Below are 22,981 nucleotides of genomic sequence, written 5' to 3' on the forward strand. Positions count from 1 at the left end.
GCTCCTGTGAACACTGTTCACTCCGTATAGACTACTCTGACAGTGGAAAAGAATAGCCTGATGGACTACCAGCTGAATGAGTAGCGAGACTGAGGAGGAGGAGAGTAAAAAAGGCGCTGTTGGTGAACTTGTTGACAACATGGTGATGTACGCATGTGTACATCGGATGTATCTGTATTGTGTGTGTGTGTTTGTGGGTTGGGGTTGGGGGGTGTTGGGGTTGCAGACCACTGGAGCGCAAAATTGGAAACAATGTGTCTGCAAGAGTTAAAAGCAAATATTTACAGGGCACTAATTTGCATTGGGAGCACAGAGTTTCCGGTGTGGGTCAGCGCATCGACGGTGAAACTGAAGAACATGGAGGGGCATGGGTGGTAATTAGACAGACAGTGGTAGATTAATCACAGGCTGACAGCTCAGCCTCCTCGCAGCCACACACAAACACATTCACAAGCTATAGGCAGGCCCATTACTTCGTCTGGGAAACGCTCTGGACATTTTCCTCTCACCAAATCAGGATACTGAGCTTTAAAACCCATTGTATATCCTTATTTTTCCAACACCTGAGCAGTAACTGGCCCATCATTTGCTCTGATCAGTCTCTGCTCTCTCTCCTTCCTTAATGGGCAGAGGACAACATAACCCTGTTGGGGGGGTACTCCTCCTGTAGGCTTACAGAGCTGCCGAAGCTCAGTGATAGGAAGGAGGAAGATATAGTAGTTGGCGGAGAGTGCCGCCATTAAACACGTTCCATATATCATAAATATTTTACCATCTTCTAAGTGGTTTTGACCTTGGATCAGAGTACTTCAGGTCATACCACAGTGCGGGAGAGACAAGCAGAGTTTTAAAACTTTTAAGAGAGTCTTACAGCAGTAATTAGATTGAGCCTAAATGGGTCTTTTTAGAAAGGGCTCGGATCAGTGATCAAAAATCTCCTTTAGCTTTCACTAGAGGTGGATGCAACACGGATGCTCTACAACTGGGATAAATGAAAGGGTCACCTTTTAAACTGGGTGAGTGGGACACGCCAATGCACTACTGGGGATGATTTGGCCAAGGGCAACATGGGGCACAAACTGGCTTCACTGTTTGTGAGACTGGGTGAATGGGGTCTAATTGAGCAAATGAATGCTGCCAAAGGGAAACAGTGGGTGAGATGAATGTCAGCAGTGGCTTACAGCTGCCCAAATGACAAGCACAGTACTGGGTGGGACAGTCACTCAGGCACTTGCAACTAGGGATAAATAGGTTTTCTGTTACAATATTACCTTTAATAGTTGTGTTGGTCGCTCAGTAAGGAAAAATAGAAGAAAACAAACTGACATTACTAAGGTGTGTTATAATGTTAAAGAATGAATAAAAAGGGTGTAAGCATATTATTGGCAATTAATATGATTTTAGTACTATTATAGATGGCCAACAGCCAGCCTTGCTTGAAGATAAATTCTGTTATCCATTCATCTGGAAAACTTAAATCCACTTAATGAACAACAGCACTCATGTTGTTCAGCTGCAGAAGTAGTGCTCCCATGGTGCTAAGAAGATGTTCTCTTTTTCACCACAAAAGCAACATAAATGGATGACATGATCTTGCTTCAATGCCACAGCAAGCAACCAACGGTGTTCCAATTTAGGGGCTCCATTGAAGGACGTGGTCTACAGAGGTGTATCTTTCAAAAGACCAGACCTTTGAAGATAGTGCTAAATGGGACAAAACATTTAAAAGTTTAGCCGTTAAGAGATCAGTTTGTGGAGTTTGCTGTATTGAATTGTAAAAAGAACCTAACAATTATTGTAATTACTAGAATATTCTGAGCTATGAAGGATCTACTTTATGCATCCATCACCAGGGAGAGGAGGCCTTGTAAAGGGACAGCCTTATCATGATTAAACTAGTGTATAAATGTGTTCTTCGAAGGAAACAGCTCATTGGGGATACATTTCCAGAGTCTTGAAAACCAGCTAAATTGGTGCCAGTGGACTACTTGAAACAGCACCACACTATTACACAGGCCAATACACAGAACACATCAACACAAAAAAAAAAACGATCAGGAAGTCAGCTAGTATATATGATTGGTAAAATGTGTACCTACAGACAAAGAAGTCCAAGGTATTAATTACAGTAACAATTAAGGACATAACAATGTAAAGTTGTTAAAGTTACAGGGTGTAGTTAAGTTTGTAACACTGTTAAAGGTGCACTAAAGATTCTATTGACTGCACCAAGGTGGTTATAAAAGCAGAATGGCAGGAGCCAAATGAGGACATGACACCAAGAAATGAAGTCACTCATTTGACTGGTAATGACCAGCTATGAACCTTGAGTGTAAGTGATATACATAAAGATGAATGCCACAGAGAGTGTGAGACAGAGAGGAAGAGGGAAGCTTTGGAAGACTGCCATCCTGATAGTTGTCCCTGACAGATGGCCAGTGAGACACATGAGCAGCTGATGTGTATGATTGTCTGCTTCCCAAACAACAGGGTGTATCAACAAGCCACGTCTCTCTCCCTCTCTTTCTCTCACTCTCCTCGCCCAGCTATTTTGGTTGTCAATTAATTGAATTTATTGCAGGGTAGAAGTTGGTGATGCATCCCTCTAAAGCCAAGGAGAGGGTGAGGGATAAATATCAAAAGAAAGGGCATGGTGCATAATCCTCAGATTATAATCAGCATTATTAATAGGAAGTTGCAGCATATAAACACAGCTCCTCTAGATCCACCCACACCCTCTTTTTTTGGCTATTAACATGATCAATGAATATTCATCCAGTGCTTTAATCTATAGCTGAGCTCATCTAGAAGAGCTGTGTTTGTTTTACAACTGGAGGAGAGCTGGAGGAGGACGATGTCCTCATAAATATGCTGTACATGATCAGCACAATAATATGGGGTATACTGCACAAGTTATGATGTGCATGATGATGCTGACTGAATGTACAGAGTGTTCTATCTGGTAAAAATATTAGGGGTGGAACGGTTCACTAAATCTATGGTTCGGTTCTTATCAGTTCTGAGGTCACGGTTTTCGGTTCGGTTCGGTTCACAATGTTGAGGTTTTTTCTACTTTTAACACTCTTGAAATACCATAGATGAACACAAAATATATATCCTATATCCTATTATCCAATATTTACCATATTTAAGAATCAGTTCAGTGTTTCCCCATCATTATATCAGGTCAAGTCAATTTCATTTCTTTTTAATTTCTATATAGCACCAGATCATAACAGAAGCCATTTAAGATAACCTTTCCTATACAACAGGTCTACACCTTGTTCTTTTATTAAACAGACTAAACAGCTCATGTTATTTATCTTATTTGCACGGCAGCATGTCATTTCTGTCTGCGTGGTTGTGCGTTTACAATTCACCGCTGCTGTCTGCGCACAAAGGCACAATGTGTGTACACACACAGACACATGCGCAGACAAACACACACAGACACATGTGCGCACATACTCCCACCGTCGGACCGAGAACGACATGCTAGTTGGATAGCCTGGTAATTTTTGAAACAAATGATTTCAGACAGAATGCATCACAACTCATCCTTTAACCATCAAACTCAGCTGAAATGACTAGTTTTCAGTTGCAGATTTTATCAGTGTTGCCAGATCTGACAGTCTTCCATGATTACAAATGATTTAATTAATCAGTTCCTTTTCTTGAGCAGTTAGCATGACTGACAGCAAAGAGTTTGAAGGTTTGACAGGTGACCAACAGAACCAAACCTCACTTCTGTTTTTGCTAAAAGTTTATGCACTCTTTGTTTCACCTCCTTTGACAAGGCTCGATTGATTGATTTGTCTTCTTGATAATATTTTAGATGCAAATTAGAACATAGCATACATATTTGATAGGTTTGTTTAGCAAGTTGTTGTGGGAAATGCTGTTGTTTAGGATAATACAGTCAAGCATGTAGTATCAAAGCTTGCCATGCCTGTTAATGGTTAATTTTGGGCCATCTGTGCTTGGAGCCATCAACAGTTAACTAATGAGTGGGTTTATTCTTTCAAAATGTCTTTGTCTGTCTCTATATATAAGTATAGACTTAAGAAATGCCTTCAGCCTGAATGACTGAATGAGGTCTGCTGGTTTCAGAGCGCCTTCAGCTGCAGGGCTTGCTTGCAAAATGTACACCTGCAAGAAGTTTCCCTCTGTTTCTCTACGTCTTTCTCTGCTCTTGCTCTTTTCTCAGCCAACACTTTCTCCCTCTCCAAATCTATCTCCGACAGTTTGTCTTTCCCCCCTCTGCCGTCTCTGCCTTTCTGCAACGGTACAACTTCTATAATCTGCTCCTACCCTTTCCATCTTCCTCCTTTTCTTCATCCCTCCTCCTCTGTTGCTACTGTACTTCAATCCGTGTGAGCGTGGCATGTTTGAGGTGTCTCAGCAGTGTGGCGCAGCACAGTGGGATACCGAATGCCACCTCCCTCCTTCTGTGTTCGTCACTCTTTTCTCTATCGCAGCATCTAAGGATTCGGGAGCCTTTGCCCCACGGCGCCCAAGGAAATAATGAGGTGCCAGTGGAGAGTGGCGGCTCCACCGCTGAAGACTGACTGAAGAGTGAAGCTTGAGGAGGAGGAGGCGGCCTGAGAGACTTGTTCCACTTGGTGTTGAGGTGCAGGTCATGCTCTATCCTCAGTGGCATGTTGCAGCTGAATTGCAGGGGTGAGGATGTGTGTGTGTGAATATATTGGTGTACAAACACACATCCCCTATTCTTCTTCTCTGTTTCTCAGCCTAAGTGTCACTACAATCTCTTGGATCATTGTTCCTGTACAGCAACTGGAGCAATTATGAGCAAAGTGTTTCACCGTGTGTTTGCATGTGTGTTTGCAACTCGTTAAGCTTCTACATATGCACCAAGAGACACAGAGTGATAAAAAGTAGGTTACTCTGGTTTGTTTTTTTCCCTGTATTTCCCTAGCCGCTTGGATTTGTTGCCTCTCACTCTTTCTTTCTTTTGCTTCCTCAGTACAGCAGCATGAAAAATGAATAAGACAGCATGGCTTGTTTGATCCTCTCTTGCAGGCCCGTGCCATAATTTGAAATGGGTGTGTGACGAGGGTATTAAGACTAGTGCCACCATAAACCCACTTTTAACAGATGATGCAAATCTTAGCATAGCAACTGCAGCATTTTCCTTTTAAAACTGTCCCACTTCTTTTTCTTGCCTCAAATTGAGCTGCCTTCCTTTGTTTTGGCATCTCTTTGCCCTCATTCCCTCTTTTCTTTTTCCCATGGGTGCAATTTTCTCTGGGATATATTCCACACTCAATACTCATCTACTTTTCTCCTAAATCTTGGCGCCCGTGTGAGTATTGTGAGTCCCTTTTAGTGTGCGGGCAGGCAGCATCAACCCATCTGACCACAAGGAGAGGACAAATCTCCTGCTCATAAACCCATAATTTTTATAGCTACCCGACAAGAATAATCACCTCTTCAGGCCAACAGTAGGCGCTACCACTGACTATAAAGTGTGATTCTCATATTCAATTGCACAGTTTAAATTGACAACTTAATTTAATAGCTAAATAATTTGATGTAAAATCTAGAATAAATCAGTCACTCTAACCTTAGACCATATGCTTGTCTGCAGACTTGTGCCAGTTGAAGATTCAGCAGAACTCTCCAAGCTCCACTGTGTGATCCAGCCGACACGCTGGTGCAGTTCGAAACACCAAATGACACTACTGAAATTGGGGAGTGATCCTGGATTATGGCTGCCGGCCGCTCTGAGGCTCTGTAATTAATTACAGCGGCCAATAATAATTAAGGCTGGGCTCCATTGAGCAGAATGCAGAAAACTGGCGGTTGATCTGGTGTCTGTCTGTGGCCTCTGAGCCCTGTGGGCTCTGCCAGGCCACACTAGCACCTGCTCGCAAACTGCAGCAGCTTTCAGTGTCTGTGGGGGTGGGGGTAGGGGGGTGCTGGCAAGGGAGCTGGGTGACATGGACTGTTAGGAAAGGGAGGGAAGAGGTGCACAGTATGCTCCGACAGGATGGTTGATTCACAACAATACACCAGAATCAGCCACCATCCACTCTGGCTTACTGAACTGCAAAGCTGTGATTCATCTGCTTTATTATGACTGCAGTCGCTTTGTGAGTGAAGACGGCCACTTCATCATGCACACGTGTTGAGTGAACAAGCTGTGCATGCACAAGGGCCATAACGCAGCAAACAAGTGTTCGGCAGCAGTCTGTATATCCAGAGTCCACATGCAGTCTGCAGCCATGTGATCTTGACTAACTTGTTCCTACACAGATTTAGACCTGGGATTGTGTGACTGATCACACACAGAATGCACAATGAGCGCACAAAATGCATTAAGTATGAGCAAACTGGTACATACAGAGAAGTGTCTATGCTGTATGGTAGTGTGCTCTCACACAAACGCTGAGTGTGTTCCTTGGACAACCGAAGAATTAAATGTCTTCAATCGTGTTGAAATTAGTATTTCTGTTTCAGATTACTATACACTTTGAACAGCTACACACTTTTTTTGTTTATTCCTATTATTCCATTTGCAGATTTTATTATATGAATGTTCCATTAGCATACTGACACGCTTGCTTGTAGCCTGTAAAGCTGTCGCTACTAGGCTGTGTTTTTATGCATTCTTTTATTTACCGCATTCATTTCAGAATGTCTGGTTGTTGTTAAAACTCCTCATATCATTTTTTTTTGGTGGGGGGGCACTGATTATAATTGGTACTTTATAAAACTCTGCAGCCTGGCAATCACCAATCAGAATGCTGAATATAAATTGTGGCACAGTATTTTTTAGACAGATATTCTTGAATACAAGAAAAAAAAATATTTCAGTGAAGGAATTCTTTTTTGTGCGTAGCAATCACAGTACTTAAGTAGTAAGTAAATCAATCAAATATGATGTGATCATTAATGACATCAGAATCTCTCTTTTAAAGTAGCTCATTTAAAGTTGAGGACTCAGCTACTTTTTGCATATGAGCATGCTACAAAAAGTTACATTATGGAACTAAAATTTTTTTAAAAAAATATTCAGACATTCAAACTATTTTTAAGATATTTGACCTCTTTAAAAAAAAGAGCCACAATGAGTTTGTTTATGTTTGCTCCTATTTTAAAAAATTGTCTGTTTCCTGTTTTATTTTGTTAATTCTGTTTCTTCTTGTTTCAGGTGTCTTATCTTCCCCCTCATCATGCGTCTCCATTCATTGATTACCTGCCCAACCCTAATGTGTGTCACCTGTGCATCGTTGTCCCCTCCTCCTTTGCATTGTGTCTCGCCTCCTGTGTTTTTGTTCCTGTTTTTGGACTGGACTCGACTCTGAACATCATTTTTGTACCTATGCCTTATCCGATTGTTTACTTGTGTATCGAATTTGTGCTTGTCGACATTGAACCTTCGAGTCCTGTACTCATACTGATCACATGTGTTTCCTAGGTTAGCAAGATATTTAGCAAAATTGTATTGTAATGTATTACATAGTGTATACACACATCTAAAGAATATCATATTTTTGCAGTCCTGTCTTGGCAATTCTGTACAACGCTCTGCTGCTCTGATTGGACAGCGCCACACAGCCAAATGCTCCACCCATCTATTAGCATTGGCTCTGAAAAAGTGGAGGGAGCGGCATAAAAATGAAACAAAACTTCTGACTGGACCCAAAACAAGTATGTGCTTTTTAAGTTAAGTCATTGCTGGATCGGATTAATGGCATACAAGTAAAATACACCCCAAAACCGAAAAAAACACCTTAATTTGATTTGATAATATTTATTAGAGATCCCTGCTCTGTATGTAAAGAGGTTGCTATCTGTATCTTCCAAATAAGACATCTGATCTTCTGCACTGCCCACCTCAGTGGGAAATCCCATGTGTGATGTAGTGTTTCTATCTAGTCTGAAAAAAACATTAAGCATCACCTGTGCTACATTAGGAAAGACTGTTTGGATTTGCACCTTTCCTGTAAATGTACCTCTCACACCTCATGCCAAACTGAGGCTATTGCCAAAATATTCAGCGCTAATCACACCTCATTTAAATGCTCTGTGGCACTTCTCCCTCTCTTTTTCCTTCCTCTTTCTGTGAGATCTCCCTTACGGCCCCACCCGTCGGGCCGGGCTCATCGGCATCTGGCAGTCTTGCTCGAAGGCACATGGAGTCCTCATTTGCATATCACTCGCCTGATGTGCTTGCAGTCACAAGGGTGCTCATTTGTTTTGCCAAATTAGGAGCTTTTTTTTTGTTTGTTTGGATTCTGTTTGAGCTCTGGGATTCCCCCACCCTGCCCCAATGAGAGAGGAGGAGAAAGAAGAGAGGCTAGCCTGGTCACACTGGGTTAGTTCCCCGAACACTGTTGGGCTATAATGTCATTCAGAGTGTCTGAACAGCATGGCTTTCCTACGTGTGTTTGTATATCTGTGTGAGCATTTTGCCATCACCCCACCCACTCACATATGGCTACCTTCTGCTTCAAATGATGCAGCCAGGACTCGCCCCCATGTTAATGTACAGTCATAAATACATCTTAGTGAGTAAACAATGCATCTCCATTCATTGTGCATTTTAAAGGGAGCTTAAATTAACACACACAAAGCCATAGGCCAAAGAGTGTTGTTTAAAGCTGCTATGCTAACAATAATGGCAAACTGAGTGATTTATGGGTAACTGCAAATTAGCATACTCAAAGGACTGTTATCTTGTCAGTCATGGTCTTTAGTAAATGATTTTGGGAGATACAATAGCTACTGCTATTACTCACAGTCTGTACTATATGGAGGCAAGACCACCCATGGGATGCCCATATATGTATGCTGCTTTAAACATATTACATTACTTTGTTTAGTAGAGGCACTTTTAACAGGTAACAGTTTCAATGTACTACCCAATTTTAAATCCCAGATCCATTAAAAGATTACTGTATATTGAAAAAAAAGGATGCCTTATAGAGCAATTATAAAGCCAATTTTTAAATCCCAGCACCTATATTTTAAAGGTTACATTTTAGTGATAATACTAACTCTATTCTATTATAACGGTTTAAACCCAAAAGCAATGAATGATCACATACAATGCAAAGAAGAGTACAAATAATATTTGTATTTTACAGTGGTTTTGTCAACTGTCATGTACTTTACAGAACTTTCAAAACAACGATAATACTGGATGTGTGGTCACTAGAATCAGCACACTTTTGTGCACGACACACAAATAAACTTTGCTATTCTCATATCTCAGCGGCTCAGCTTACCCTCTAGGTAATTTCTAGGCCATTACGTGCATTTGAATTGAGATACCGAGCCATTCTATTGCATTCTGATGGGAAACAATATGTCTTTGACACAACTGAATGAGCTAGCTAGTATAGCATTACCCGAGATAAAAGGGATTTGCATGATATTCGGTGGAATGATTAAAAGAAGCTCAGCATCACAGTGCAGCTGGACACAAATGAGAAAGAGATTCCATTTAAATTGAGACGTTTAAAGGCATTATGCAACGTAAAAATAAACTAAAAAGTGAACTTTTATGTGAACTGAAGTGCATAAGCTTCCTACATTTTCATAATACAATAATATAGCAGCTACAAAAGGAAATAATGGAGGTTAAAGGGAGAATCATCTAGCACTCAATTAAGACCTTAAATACTGCGGCTCATTGTAATTAATGTATGACGAGACTTTAATTAGCAGGAAGCCTGCCTTACATTAGTCACTGTCAACCACGCTCAACTGTAAAAATCCATACATACATACATTTAGTGCTGGGTCTGCAGCACAGACTGCCTGGTGACTTTTGGAGTCCTTAGTTAAAAGGCATCAGGCTTAACCAGGTCAAAGTGGGGGGAATGTGCATCCCTACTTCATGTCTAGCTGTGACTGCGGGTGTATAAGTGTGTGTGTGTGTGTGTGTGTGTGTGCTCAACATGAGGCGTGGTGGACCAACGCTGAGAATAATTAACTTCAGTGACCTGGCCACTGCAGTGATGGGGCAACCGCTGTGACTGGAACGCCTGTCAAATAGGCCGTGCATCACATTCCTCAGGCGGCACCGGATGAAGTGGAGCTTTCACACCCAGAAATAGGTATATATACACACAGAATAACACATAGTGAACTGCCATTTATTGATTAACATATTTACCACCTCTACAGCCACACACACACATCACACAACACAACAGCTATATACGTGTGTACTTGTCTCCTTAGTACACTTGGCACATACTCTTTCACACCATGCTGCAGCAAGAGTATAGACATGCTCACACACACACAAACGCACACACACGGGCATATGGCGAGAAGCTGGCTGTTCGTTAGCACCCCTGACATCTCTGACAAATTGACTCCTTTATGCAAGTCGAAGTGTGGGGCAAGGTGGAGGAGAGGAGGGTGGGTGGTGAGAGGATGGAGACAGGGAGGCCATAAGAAGGTGGATCATCTCATTCACACAGTCCGAAGGAAAGCGATATCATCTGAGACAGACACACACACACCTGCACATCACCAGCATGCAAAAATCCTGCTTCGGTAATGACGAGCTAAGATGGAGGAATGGGAATGAGAAGGAGGGGGAAGAAGGATGGAGGGCAGGGGCAAATGAAGGACAAGGGGAGGAAAGATGTCAGAGAGACAGATAGAGTTTGGAGGATGAGAGGAAGCAAAGCAGGGAGAGTGAATAGAGAGTGCTAGGGAAAAGGTAGACTGATAAAGAGGCCATTGAGAGGAGATTTAAGAGGAAGAGCAGCAGGGATGGATGTACTGCAGGATGACTCCATCTTCACTCTGTGCTGTTTAGACAAGTTTTCTCAGCTTTACCAAGCTGATACAAAAACCAAGTTGATAGTTTTCTGTGAGAACAGCATGTTCTTAGTATCTTATTAAGTTACTTAGGCAAATGTCCAACTCCTGTTGGAATATCAGCACCTTAATAGCATGGTTTGATGTGGGATAGAGAAATATTAGGGACCTAAACTCCTCTTTAAAATGTGTAACATGGCTATGTGTCCTTATGTGGTTGTGTATGTGTAAAATCTCCCAGGGTGTGGTAGATGGCTGCTGGCTGCAGATGGAAAAGTTTACCCTGTGACATTGTGGGTGTGTTTTCACCTAATCATTCATCTCTTCTTAAACTGAGCCAAGTAGTTCTGACAAAATTGTCAGAGATGGCAAAACTCATCCTTCCTGTGTGCACAGCCTACTGCCTCACCCAAATGATCATATTTGTTGTGATTCATCTCTCTATTCTATCATTTATGTGCAAGGGCATCTTGGATCATTTATGGCTACAGTTCTCCTACAAGCTTGGAAAGGGCACGGTTATGGGTTGATTGCAATCGCAGGTTACAAAACCATGGCCTGCCCCAGATTAAAAGGTTTCCATGGTACTACCACTGCACAGTTCAGGACTTTTTTCTATTTCTCTAGAGGATATAGACAAATGTCAATTTCTACAAAAGATTTCACCAGCCGAATGTTGCTAAATCATTTCATCATGAGTAACAGGGGGGCTAAAATGTCTTTCTAAATGATTGAAATTACCTTCAAATAAAAACCTGCATGCTCATACCTTTCTCTGTTGGATAGATACCTCCATTGGTCAGCTTTGTTAGTGCATGAGCAAGCCATAAAATGGGCTTTGATTTTCTTTATTTCTACCTGAAATCACATCACCAGCAATCTAATTACAGACATTCCAGCATTTGCCAGCCCTAATAACAGGACATTCTTCTAATGCAAATGAAAAGAATTTGCTGGAATGTGTTGTTCCCTGTACTTATTGTGCTTGTGGTTGCTATGCAATGGTAATCTTCCCTGAATTAAAAAGTCCGGGAAAATAAATCTATCCCTGCAGGTACAACAAGATTTTCCTGTGTCGTACTGATGTGGCGCACAGCATAATTTAAGGTGAGGTCTGTTTAGCTTGGAGCATGTACCACAAAGCTGCCATGTAAATGTAAACTAGTCATATATATCTGATGCTGAAATGAAAGTGGTTCTGCTGATTATCTCATTTTCCTCTCTTAATAAGCTCAGCTGTCTGCTCCTTGTCTTTGTGCGTCTTAATCTTAGCGTTGTTTGTAAAATGAGATATTCTTATGACAGTAAATTTGAGGATTAAAAAGAACTACCTGAGGAAGACAAAGATAAATGAGACAGAGGAAATGGATGAGGAACGGGACGGCCTCACAACTCTTAACGAATTCCTCCAGTGTAGGGACAGCATTGAGAGCATGATTCATATCTGGCATTATGAGGAGAATGATGAATCTACTGCCGCCAGCCATGCATTGTCCTCAGCTAAGAGTATTCCCTACATCCAAAATAAGCACAGGAATGATAGGAAACATTCATGTGATGAAAATGCAACCTGTAACAAAGCAGAGTCTCTATGCAATAATCAAAAACATGCAAAAGTTTATCCATTCAATATGTTTTAACTATTTTTCCATTATAGTTTGGTACTTTAGTTGGCCTAAACTGACTTTCTGAACCCCCCTCTGGGCTGTCCCTTTCTAACCATGCTGTTTTTAAAGGCAGTAAAATAATGATGCAATGACATGTAAGACAATGATGTAAATTTCTCCCCTCTCTGTAGCCCCCATCACACCTGTTCGCTTCCTCCTCAAAGTACGCATCAACCCTCTGCTCCATTACACCTTGATTTCTTTATTAAGTTTTTGATGAAGAAGCAGAAGCGGAGTAGACCAGTGTACCGTTTGACATTTTCAATTTGTTTGCCACCCTCCACCCCCCTCTTCACACCTCCTGAGGTGGCCCGGGGCTGTTTGGCAGTGGTCAGTGAGGAGCCTGTGGCTGGCTGCAAAAGTGTTTGTGGTGGTTGCTTATTGCTGATGCTGTTTGATATCTTGGCTGGAGTCTTATCTGCTCAGCTGCCTCGGTGCTGCGGCTGCTCTGATATCTAGAAAGACAGCTCAGGTTTTGGACAACTGTCAATGCCTGTCTCTCTCACCCCTTTTTAATCACTCAAGATCAAAACCAGGGTGGCGGGAGTGTGATTGTGAAATGATTGTAAACATATGGAATTTTTCTTATACAGCTAAAAGTGCTGTGGTTTTGTTGGAAAACACTAAATCACAGAATCATCTAAAACTGTAGATGCATCTGATCCGTAATTTCCTCTGCGTTTGCACCAGGCGCAGACATAAATCTACAAAACAAGTGTTAACATTTGTGGTCTCCCCAAAGCTGCCTGTTCAACACTTTATCTCATTCTCCATAACATGAACAGCTGTTGACATACAACCTTATCAAGATTTATCTATCTGAGCCTTTTGTTTGTGCAGTATCAGGAGTTTGTGGCGGCTACTGGCAAGCAGAGAGTCTGAACTCTCCTCATAAAAGGCTATTTCTGTATTGAATATTTTCTGTATGGATGGGTTTTATTTTGTGGATGCCATACACCTCAGGGAGCTCTGTTAAATCATAGCTCACTGGCACTAACAGACAGATCTGAAACAGCAGGAAAGTAATGCAACATATGGTGCACATGTAGGGATATTAATATAGCATGTGGCTTACATGACATAAAGTAAAAAGGCACACTAAGTTATAGCAGGCTGGATTAGCAGCAGTCTTTTGTTGACTAACTGCGGGTGCTGCAGGATTATACAGGAAGCTCATCAATACACAATACAACATAGCTTCTCTGATAGTATAGCATTGAATACGCATGGTAATAAAAACACTTGTCCGGTAAACTGAAAACCTGCCGGTCACGTTTTCCACTGCCAAGTTTTTCTGATTGAAACAATTAAAATTATAAATGTAGGCTCAGACGGCACCAAACTGTTAGCTTGTGCCTACACCACTCAGAAACTAAATACCATCGCAACTCGGGCTCGTCCTCTAAAGCGCAGCAGTGATCTTCTACGGGACCAGGTCACAGGTGCGACTACGGCTCTCTCTCTCTCTCTCTCTCTCTCTCTCTCGCCTCCTTGCTGTCACGTGACGTCATGTTCATAAACTTTATCAAACGTCTCCAAAAGTAAAATACATTATACTACTGAAGGAAAACTGAAGATTCAACCACACAAGGCACCAAATAAAATAAGTTTAATATTTGATCCTTATTTTTTATATAAGTGAACTGCTTTTTTTTTATTGACGGTATTAAAAATGATACCGTCACTACCCGTGTGCCCCGCCGGTATACCTTAATACCTTAATACCTTAATACCACCCAACCCTAGTTAGGATTGCTAAAAGGATAAAGGATGTCAAATGAAAACGTACATGATACACAAAAACAAGTTAAACTGTATGCCGGGAAAGAACAAAAAGGCCTTTGGGGATCATACATGTCTTCTATCTAATAGTTTTCACCATCTCACATTATTAAAAGAAATTCACATGAATAAAAATTAATTTATTTCACCATATATAGACACAGCTCTGTCAATTCAACTAGTCCATAGCTACACGAAGGATTAGCTGCAACTATTGAAACTGTTGGCAAAGCTTTGCTCTGTTTTATATTTCCAGGCTGGCAGCAGACAGCACACTAAACAAAGCAATCAGCTGGTTAAACGTTATCAGAGCACCTTGGGAAAATGAGTGGTAATGCCCCTAACATTTCTCCCCTTATTTCTGTTTCCAGCTGATCAAGAAGCCGTCATGCCACATTGCACCCTGTAATGTTTTTTTTCCCTTTTTTTTTGTCTGGAATCCTTGGTATTTAAATGAACAAAAGGAAAATGCTGCATGTGTCTCTGCGTGTGTGGAAGTATGCACTCACTTAAGAGTGTGGTATAGAGAGACGCAGAGAAGTGGAAGATTGACTCATCCAGACGAAGAGAGACAAGCAGAGCGACACTGTGGACAGGCTGACTGATCAGGACACATCAATGATTATCTGTTTACTTATCTGCATCCTCAGATTTCAAATATGTCCTCTTATAGTTTGCAATTATATTTGATTTAGATGTCAGCTTATTATCATCTCTGTGAAAAGATAAGACATTAAAGGAAAGGTATTTTAAGAGAGCCAACAAACGAGCTTGCCTGCACACACACACACCCAGGTTGATGTTTTTGTGTCTGTGTGTCACAGAGTTTGTTCTATCAAAGCGTTTCTATAAATAGCAGCAACAGTGCTCACCAGCTACGCAGCATAATGTGTTATATAACCTCGTCCAAATGCATACTGAAACAACATCAGCATCAACAACTAGGCTGCTACCTGTTTTAATACTGCAAGGCACTCTCTCACACACATGCAGCAACGCAGATTATATGCTCCTTTTCAATATTCATGCAGCACTTCTGCCTTTACTAGAAGGTATATGGGGATAGGGGTTGATGATAAATGGCTAAAAATGCTGTGTTATGATTCACATTTGGTTGTCTGTCAAATATAAAACTATTAATCATTGTACAATGGGGTCAATACATCATCATTTTAAAACTTTGTCAGTGCAAATGATACATTAAATTTGTGGCAATATGAAATAAACATTAATCTGATGATGAAAATGCAGTTTTCAGTATTAAGCTGCTTATAGGTACCGTATTTTCCGGACTATAGGTTGCACCGGAGTATACGTCGCACCAGCCAAAAAATGCGTAATGAAGAAGAAAAAACCATAGATAAGTCACACCGGACTATTAGTCGCACCAGCGGGTCAGCGTAAATCACTCCATTTTTAGCATAACGTTGCCTCTTGAATTCCTCTTAACTTAAGTGGTGCGGCTGCAGGGCATTGAGAGTGAGACACATGCAAGTCCTCACTCGGAGAAATGATTAGCTTCACCGCACAGAAATTCCTATAAACATACTGTAAATGAGTAAAAGGCAGACTACTGTACGCTCCTATAACTGTCTGGAATTAGCGACCTGTCGGCCTATCGGCTCAGCTGCCAGCACGTTCCATGAATGCGCGCGTCACCTATGCTCGGAATGCAAAGTGTGGACAAGCTGGAGGTGAAAGAGAACCGTCAGGAGAGGGACAGAACAGCTACCATTAGTATTATTAGTATTTTTTTTCCTAAGTCGCACCTCAGTATAAGTCGCATACCCAGCCAAAGGATAAAAAAAGTGCGACTTATAGTCCAGAAAATACGGTATTTCTTGTGTCACAATCATTGTTTACATAGCATCTTCAGCCAAAGAACCAGGTATTTGTCTTTACTGTGGGAGATTGTGGGGAATTAAAACAGATATGAACACTGGAATAATATTTGACATTTCAAGCTTCAAGTGAATGCAACATGCTCATGAATAAACAACTGAATAAATCAATCCCTAAACAAATTATGTCGTTATTTGAGCAGAAACAGAATTGCAAATTTGCAGGCAGAGTGGTAATAAGATATATGCGACTTTGTATCCCCCATTTGGTTAGGTTTAGACAACCAAACTGAGTGGTTTAGTGTTTTTTTCTACTGATCCCATGAAACCAAATCACTCAATATTGCAGCTTTAAAATAATGTGCTGTACTGATATGCACAAACATTCATTTGCCTAAGAATACAGCAGAATTCATCTACAATTATCCATGCTAATTCACTTATTTTATTTCTTCTGAGGAAAAACATTTACAAAAAAAAACATGTCAGGATTCATTGACTTTGGTTCCTAGTGAGCCAACACAGTATGTGGCTTAACTATCCATAAAAACATCTCTGCACTTCAAAGACACGGAGTGACTAAAAATACTGTACATACACCGACATGCTCATTCATATCCTTTGCTCCACATCTTTACCACACCATTGGGTGCTGCATGATTCCCTACATACTTTTAATCCAACGAGGTGTGTAATGGCTGCAGTGACGGAGGGAAAGGAGATGGGGGGGGTGGTAGTGGTGACTGCTGCGGTCACAGCTCAGGGGAATATGGCTCATCTGCAAGAGATGGTGGCTGTGACGACAGCACCATGCGCTCTCATCTCTAGCCACTTAACACTGATCTAAAGCAAGCCGATAGGGGTTCGGGTCATTAGTGATGTTTGCTGTCATGTGGTATGACTGGGTAAAAGCAAGGATGTATTTTGTGGGATTTCCTTTTTTGATTAGGCACGTGTTTTGTAGTATCAGTATCATGAAAAAAAGAACTGGAACATGAGTTTTACAAATTTTACTCCCTGCATTCGTCTCCTATTCCTCACTCCCTCTAAATCCTTGGTGCTTTATGTCCTACTACCCTATTTGCTGTCCACCTTGTGCAGTGCATTGTAGTCTTGAATCTCTGTGACCGTTTTCATCATTCTCTCTTCCTCTGTCAACCCATTTTGACTCGCACCTCTGCCTCTCCCTATTTTCCCCTGTGCCCTCTCTCCATCCTTGTCTTCCTCCTCTGCTTCCCTGTCGACGCGGTTCAGTGGACACCACAAAGCCGAAACCCTCTGACCGCAATCTCTTCGACAGCACCTGCTCAGGAGCCAGACACCACATGGTCAGATACCAACACACACACACACACGTCAATTCCATACCTACAAAAGGACAGCCTGATGTTTGTGTGGCCATGGCAACCATCTTCATAAAAGCACTCTTAAGCCTTGAATCAGTGCCACAGTAATGACCAATTATACATTTACTGGCTAAATTATAAAATGCATGTTTGTCCTAGGGTTAAGCTCTCTCTATATATGAGCCATTTTCATAGAACCTACTGTGGGTATTATGCTCTACTGCAGTAACCGCAAGTAATTGACAAAGCTGACTGAAATGAAATAATGTTGCTCTGTCAGGTCGATCAATATTAAACTAGCAAAAGTTTTTGTAGTATAAATAAATCTAATTAAAGTTCATTAAAGTGAAGTCACACTGGAAAATGTCTTTGCCTGCATCAATGGCTCTTGATGTTGCAGATATTTAAATATATTCTGAAACATTCATATCACATGCTCATGGTATATCAAAGGACCAAACAGACTGGATCTTTTTTTCCCCTCCACACTCTCTTGATGACATTAAGATCAAACACGGTACCAAGGGAATGCTGTGTGTACAGATACTGTAACTGGAGAAGAGCGGAAGCATGAATTGAAACAAAAACATGCAGGAGTGAGGACAAGATCAATAAAGACACGTGTTTATTAGATTGAGGCTGGGGCTGTGACAGAGTCTGGCCCAGGAGTGGAACACTAGCGTGTAATCTTGTACTGTTTTTCTCTCTCCCTGCAGAGTGCCGAACTCACTCACTCACTCACTCACTCACTCACGCCTCGGGCCATAAAGAGGCATGCAATAAACAGACGTCAATCCAGTTTGGGACTATTGACCGGGGAAGAGGAGATAGTAGAGAATGGCAGATTTGGGGGGAAAAATTGAGGAACGAGGTGCCTTGTGTTCTGCAGATGGGTTGCAGTAGTGCTGCTGTTATTAGCTCTGATTCCAGTTTGGTGTGCCTAGAGATTGCAATTTAAACTCATTCTTACTGATCTAGTCTACGTTCAACACACACTTTAAATTAACCTTTCAACTGAAATATTCCCCTCGTGGGTAGAAGACACTTTTCAATAGCATAGCTGCCCAATTAGGGAACCGCTACATTTGTCTGTTGATGTCCGTTGGCCATTAGTCTCCATGCCAGTATTGATGCTTGTGATTATTTCTCAGCTAAATGCACCAATGGTCTCTTTAAACACATCCAAAGGCCCATTTGTAGAAACAGGCTTTTGGCACGCGCACATCTCACTTTTTATTTGTGTAATGAATATGCAATGTATTATTCATTCGTTGCGCTTGGTGACGTTCCCAAAAGTAACCGCTCTAGAAGATAATAGAAGAAACTGGTGGAGACAAATGGAGCTCCACTGCACAATGTACAGTAACAATACATCAGCTACACAAGCAACAGGCATGTTGTTCCAAAGACGACTGATGGAGAAAAAGTGTGGAACTCGCCCTCTCTTTCATTTCTATGCCTACTCCACACACCAGAGCGAGCTAAGGACACTGAAACAATGAATATAAAGTCCTAAAAAGGGGTAAATACACAAACTAAATGTCACTAAATCAAATAGAGAAAAAGAAAGGGGAGGATCTAACCTTTAGAAAATTGCTATGTGTGTGCCCCTCTGAGCTGATTCTTAATTAGGCAGGTAAAACCTCAAACTTTTTCTTTATCTAAAAACTCTATCTGCTGTGCCTCAGCCAACACAATGCAATGATTAATTGCGTTCCTAGTGAGCAAGTGAGCAACACAAACAATAGAATGAAACAAAAAGGTGGCTTGCTCTATAGCATGATTCTTTTTGGCTTTTTCTCAGTGATACAGGGGATTTCAATGTTTAACAGCTTGCTGGAGATTCAGGCCCTGGTTGCCATGACTTTTGAAAAAAAACAGAAGATATGTCAATATAAGGAAGGCTCCTCAGACCAGATTTAGTAAATCTTTCGTTGACCCTAACACCTAAACAAGATGTCAAAAGCATGTCTCCCTTCAGTCTGTCAATAATGCAAACTTCTTCCATTCACACTGTCTGTCATCCTTTGTTTAAGTTTCTAACATATTACATATATCTAGTTGTTTTTCACACATTCTATTGTGGAATTTTACATGATATATATCTCAAGTACTTAATTTTGCAAACTCACTCTTTGTAAAAAATATGAGACCGTAAATAATTTCTTCTGGTATTGTTGCTGTCACTACTATTTAAGCCTGTCGCGATAAACAATAAATCAATTAATTGCACTTTTAATGGGCTCGATAAGTTTTTCGTCCGCGATAAATTACATTTGCACGCTTGTTTGTTTTCCTCTCTCTCTCCCTCTCCCTGCCAAAGAGTCAAAAGGCATCACTCGGTGCGTCGTAGCGTATAGGGTGTGCAAAGTCCGGCCGTCAGATTTAATATGGCCCGCGGCTTCTGTCTTAAAATGTGTCAAATCAACAGGTAGTTCTTATTTTTTAACTCATTGTGTAACGTTTACGGGATGTTCTGAGCAGACCACGGTCAGCTCGCTGTCTGCGTCGCCACGGTGCGTCACTGTGCTGCAGGGCTTGGACGCTGGTTACAGCAACACAGAGAGCTGTGAAGCTGCACAACACCGGTTCAGCACTTCGACACAATTCACCACGAGACTAAACATGCTTATGTATACAACGTGCTATCAGAGACAGTCCGCGTTGTACGAGTGAAGTTCTCTGTCTTCTTACCACTCCCAGCAGCAGGTAGAGTGCGTGTTGTTTTGCTCTCTGTTGCTCATGACATGCTGGGTTGACTTAACTCCATAGACTATGCTCAGATAAGCTATGGTAATAGGCCTACCACTACTCATAATAATAATAATAATATCAACATTAGTATTAATATTAATATCCATATAAATAATAATAATAATGTTGATGATTGGGGCCTTTCCAGTGTTAAATGTTCTTTAGAAATTAAAGTTTATTAATCTTTGAAAGGGTGTACTTGCATTATATGTCATTATTATATTAGTTGAACATAGTCTCAAAACGACAATATTATCGCTTATCGCAATAATTTCTCTTGGCAATTAATCGCCCAGCAAAATCTGTTATCGTGACAGGCCTACTACTATTTAGGCAATAAATCATATTTCACATGGGATGCAACTCATTGCAACTGAGAAAATTAAGGATTGGTTTGCCATGCGATTAGCCCCCCACATCACTTCCATCCTCCTCACACTGAAAATTGCTCCTAAAACGGTATGTACCCCAGTGAGTACCTGACAATGCACCCAATTTGTCAATAACAAAACACCCACCAGACTGAAATCACAAAACCAGTGAAAGGTACACAACACAATAAATCTCACATTTTATATTTTTAAATGAATGGAGAATGAATGAAGATTTAGTGGATCAATTTTTACTGTCTGTAAAGGCCTAATGTCCTAAAATGAAATAAATCTAAAGTAAAAACTGCACTGGAAGCAAGATTAATATGACTTTTGATGAAAAAGTAGGCTTAGCCGCAGCAGTGAACAATATAATGTCATTATGTACTGAAGCCACTTGGGGGAGTGGCGAAACGTCAAACAATCCTTGAGTCCAGTTGCCTCGATTTAAACTCTTGGAAATGACTATGATCTGGATGAATGAGCATCCACAGATATATTGTCATTATGTACGGTATTGATTTGGTTTGTGTGGTTTAGAGTATTCAATAGGCAGATTCAGCAATTGGTTTTGTTACAACCCAACATACACTCCATTTATACATGTTTACTAGAACTCACTTAACTAGTAGGCTAATTACAGGCTCCATCGCCTGCAGAGACAATAAGATCCAGTATAGACAGATCATTTGACACTGAATTCCCATGAATGAACTGCTTACACAGTGTGGGATAAACAGAGCAGAAGTGAAAGTCTAAAAATCTGCAGCCTGTCAGCAATCTGTATATTTATAATGGTGGCTCCACTCCACTAGTGATCTGGATCTGTTCAGCATCTGGTGTGAAACAGGCTGTACCACTCTGTCTGTGAGAAAACATGACATGACCGGGGAACACAGCCATATTGTGGTGTAATGTAGGCTAAATGGTCAGTTTCTTCTCAGCAGGGGGACTGTCACCTGCCCTCTGCAGTTATGTGAGTGTAGCCATTTGTTCTTCTTTAAAACACAGGTACAAATAAAGCCCCCGCATAGAGACACCTACTCACAGTGGCCTCAGCCAGCAAAGAACACTGCATGCATACCACAACATCCAAACACAAATGTTACATAACAATCTTTGAAAAGGTCCAGTGTATTCCCTGAACAGTTGTAGGTAGATGTGAGCTGAGAGTCAGCGGTCAACTTTAGAGTCAATAATGAGTTTTTCTAACTTGACATTTAGGTTTAAAATTCAATTCAGGATGACTTGATCTTCTCCAAAGGTGCTCCATTAGCCAGTTGAAGCAGGTATGATCCTTAACATGGCAATTTCTGCTGCTACACTGCAACTGTTTTTGATAATTAAATAATAATCATATTCTTCAACAAGGGTTGACTGAAATGACTTCACTGACTCCCAGGTCAGAGCCACCCCAGTAGCTATGTTAGCATAATTCACACAAGACTTATTCTAGCATGTAAACACACAAGTAAGCATGTATTAAAATTATAAATCAGTCCTCTGAGCGTGCACACACACACATCCACATTTGCATATTTCTGGTTGGCGCGTGGCATGTCCTCCAGCGTAGTTGCCCTTTCGCCTGCTCCTATATCTGTCTGCCCAAAATGTCTCATTGAATATTTAATATGTGCACCAATGTAATGATGACAGAGACCCAGAGCATGGCTCTAATTATACAGGTTCTCCATCGCTGAGTCAACCACCGAAACCTCCTCACCTCTGCCTCGCCTCCCTTGCTCATCCCTCCATCTAACTGTAGCTGCCACTGGCAAGAATCCTCCTCCAACCGCTTTTTGCACTGCCTCCACTGCCTCTTTAAGCCTGTCTGTCTCCAAATGACATTAAATGCACATCACATGCCTATATATAGTAAATTAGTGTAGTCAGAAAGCAGGGTGTAGTGCAGTATGGTAGAGCAATATTTAAATGACTGTGTCACCCTGCTGTTTGATGTGGAATGCTGCCACAGTTTTGGCACAAGGCACCTCTATGAATATGCAAAGTGGCTACAATGATGTGTGTAATTTACAGGGAATCTGTGCGTGTGCGTGTGAAAGGAAAAGGGGCAGTAAAGGAGAATCTTTTCCTGAAATGATCCCAGTCTCTTAAATCATGTTGCTAGAGAGCAGCTCATCTATACACAGTACTGCAGAGCTGAAAATAGACATATAGAGCTGCCCTGAATAAAAGATGACAGGACAGCACAGCCCTGCCTCGACAAAAGCCATACAAAGTGCATGCATGTATTCTGTGTGTTCATGCACACGTGCTAGCATGCTAACAATAAGCATGACTGTGTGCATGCTCAACATGGTCCTAGCTGTATGGCCCTAAGCTAGGGGTTTCCTTTTTGCTCTCCCACACACTATATGTGAACAAATACAGTATATATTGTATAAAAATAG

The 22,981-nt window shown here is 41.2% G+C and overlaps 1 protein-coding gene across 1 annotated transcript in view; it reads right to left on the reverse strand.

Annotated features, from left to right (window-relative positions):
- nlgn2a (neuroligin 2a) overlaps positions 1-22,981 on the reverse strand; it is a 151,492-nt gene that overhangs the window by 104,640 nt on the left and 23,871 nt on the right. The gene's annotated exons all lie outside the window — the stretch shown is intronic.

This window comes from Parambassis ranga, chromosome 18, assembly GCF_900634625.1.
Source record: "Parambassis ranga chromosome 18, fParRan2.1, whole genome shotgun sequence".
NCBI classification, from domain to species: domain Eukaryota; kingdom Metazoa; phylum Chordata; class Actinopteri; family Ambassidae; genus Parambassis; species Parambassis ranga.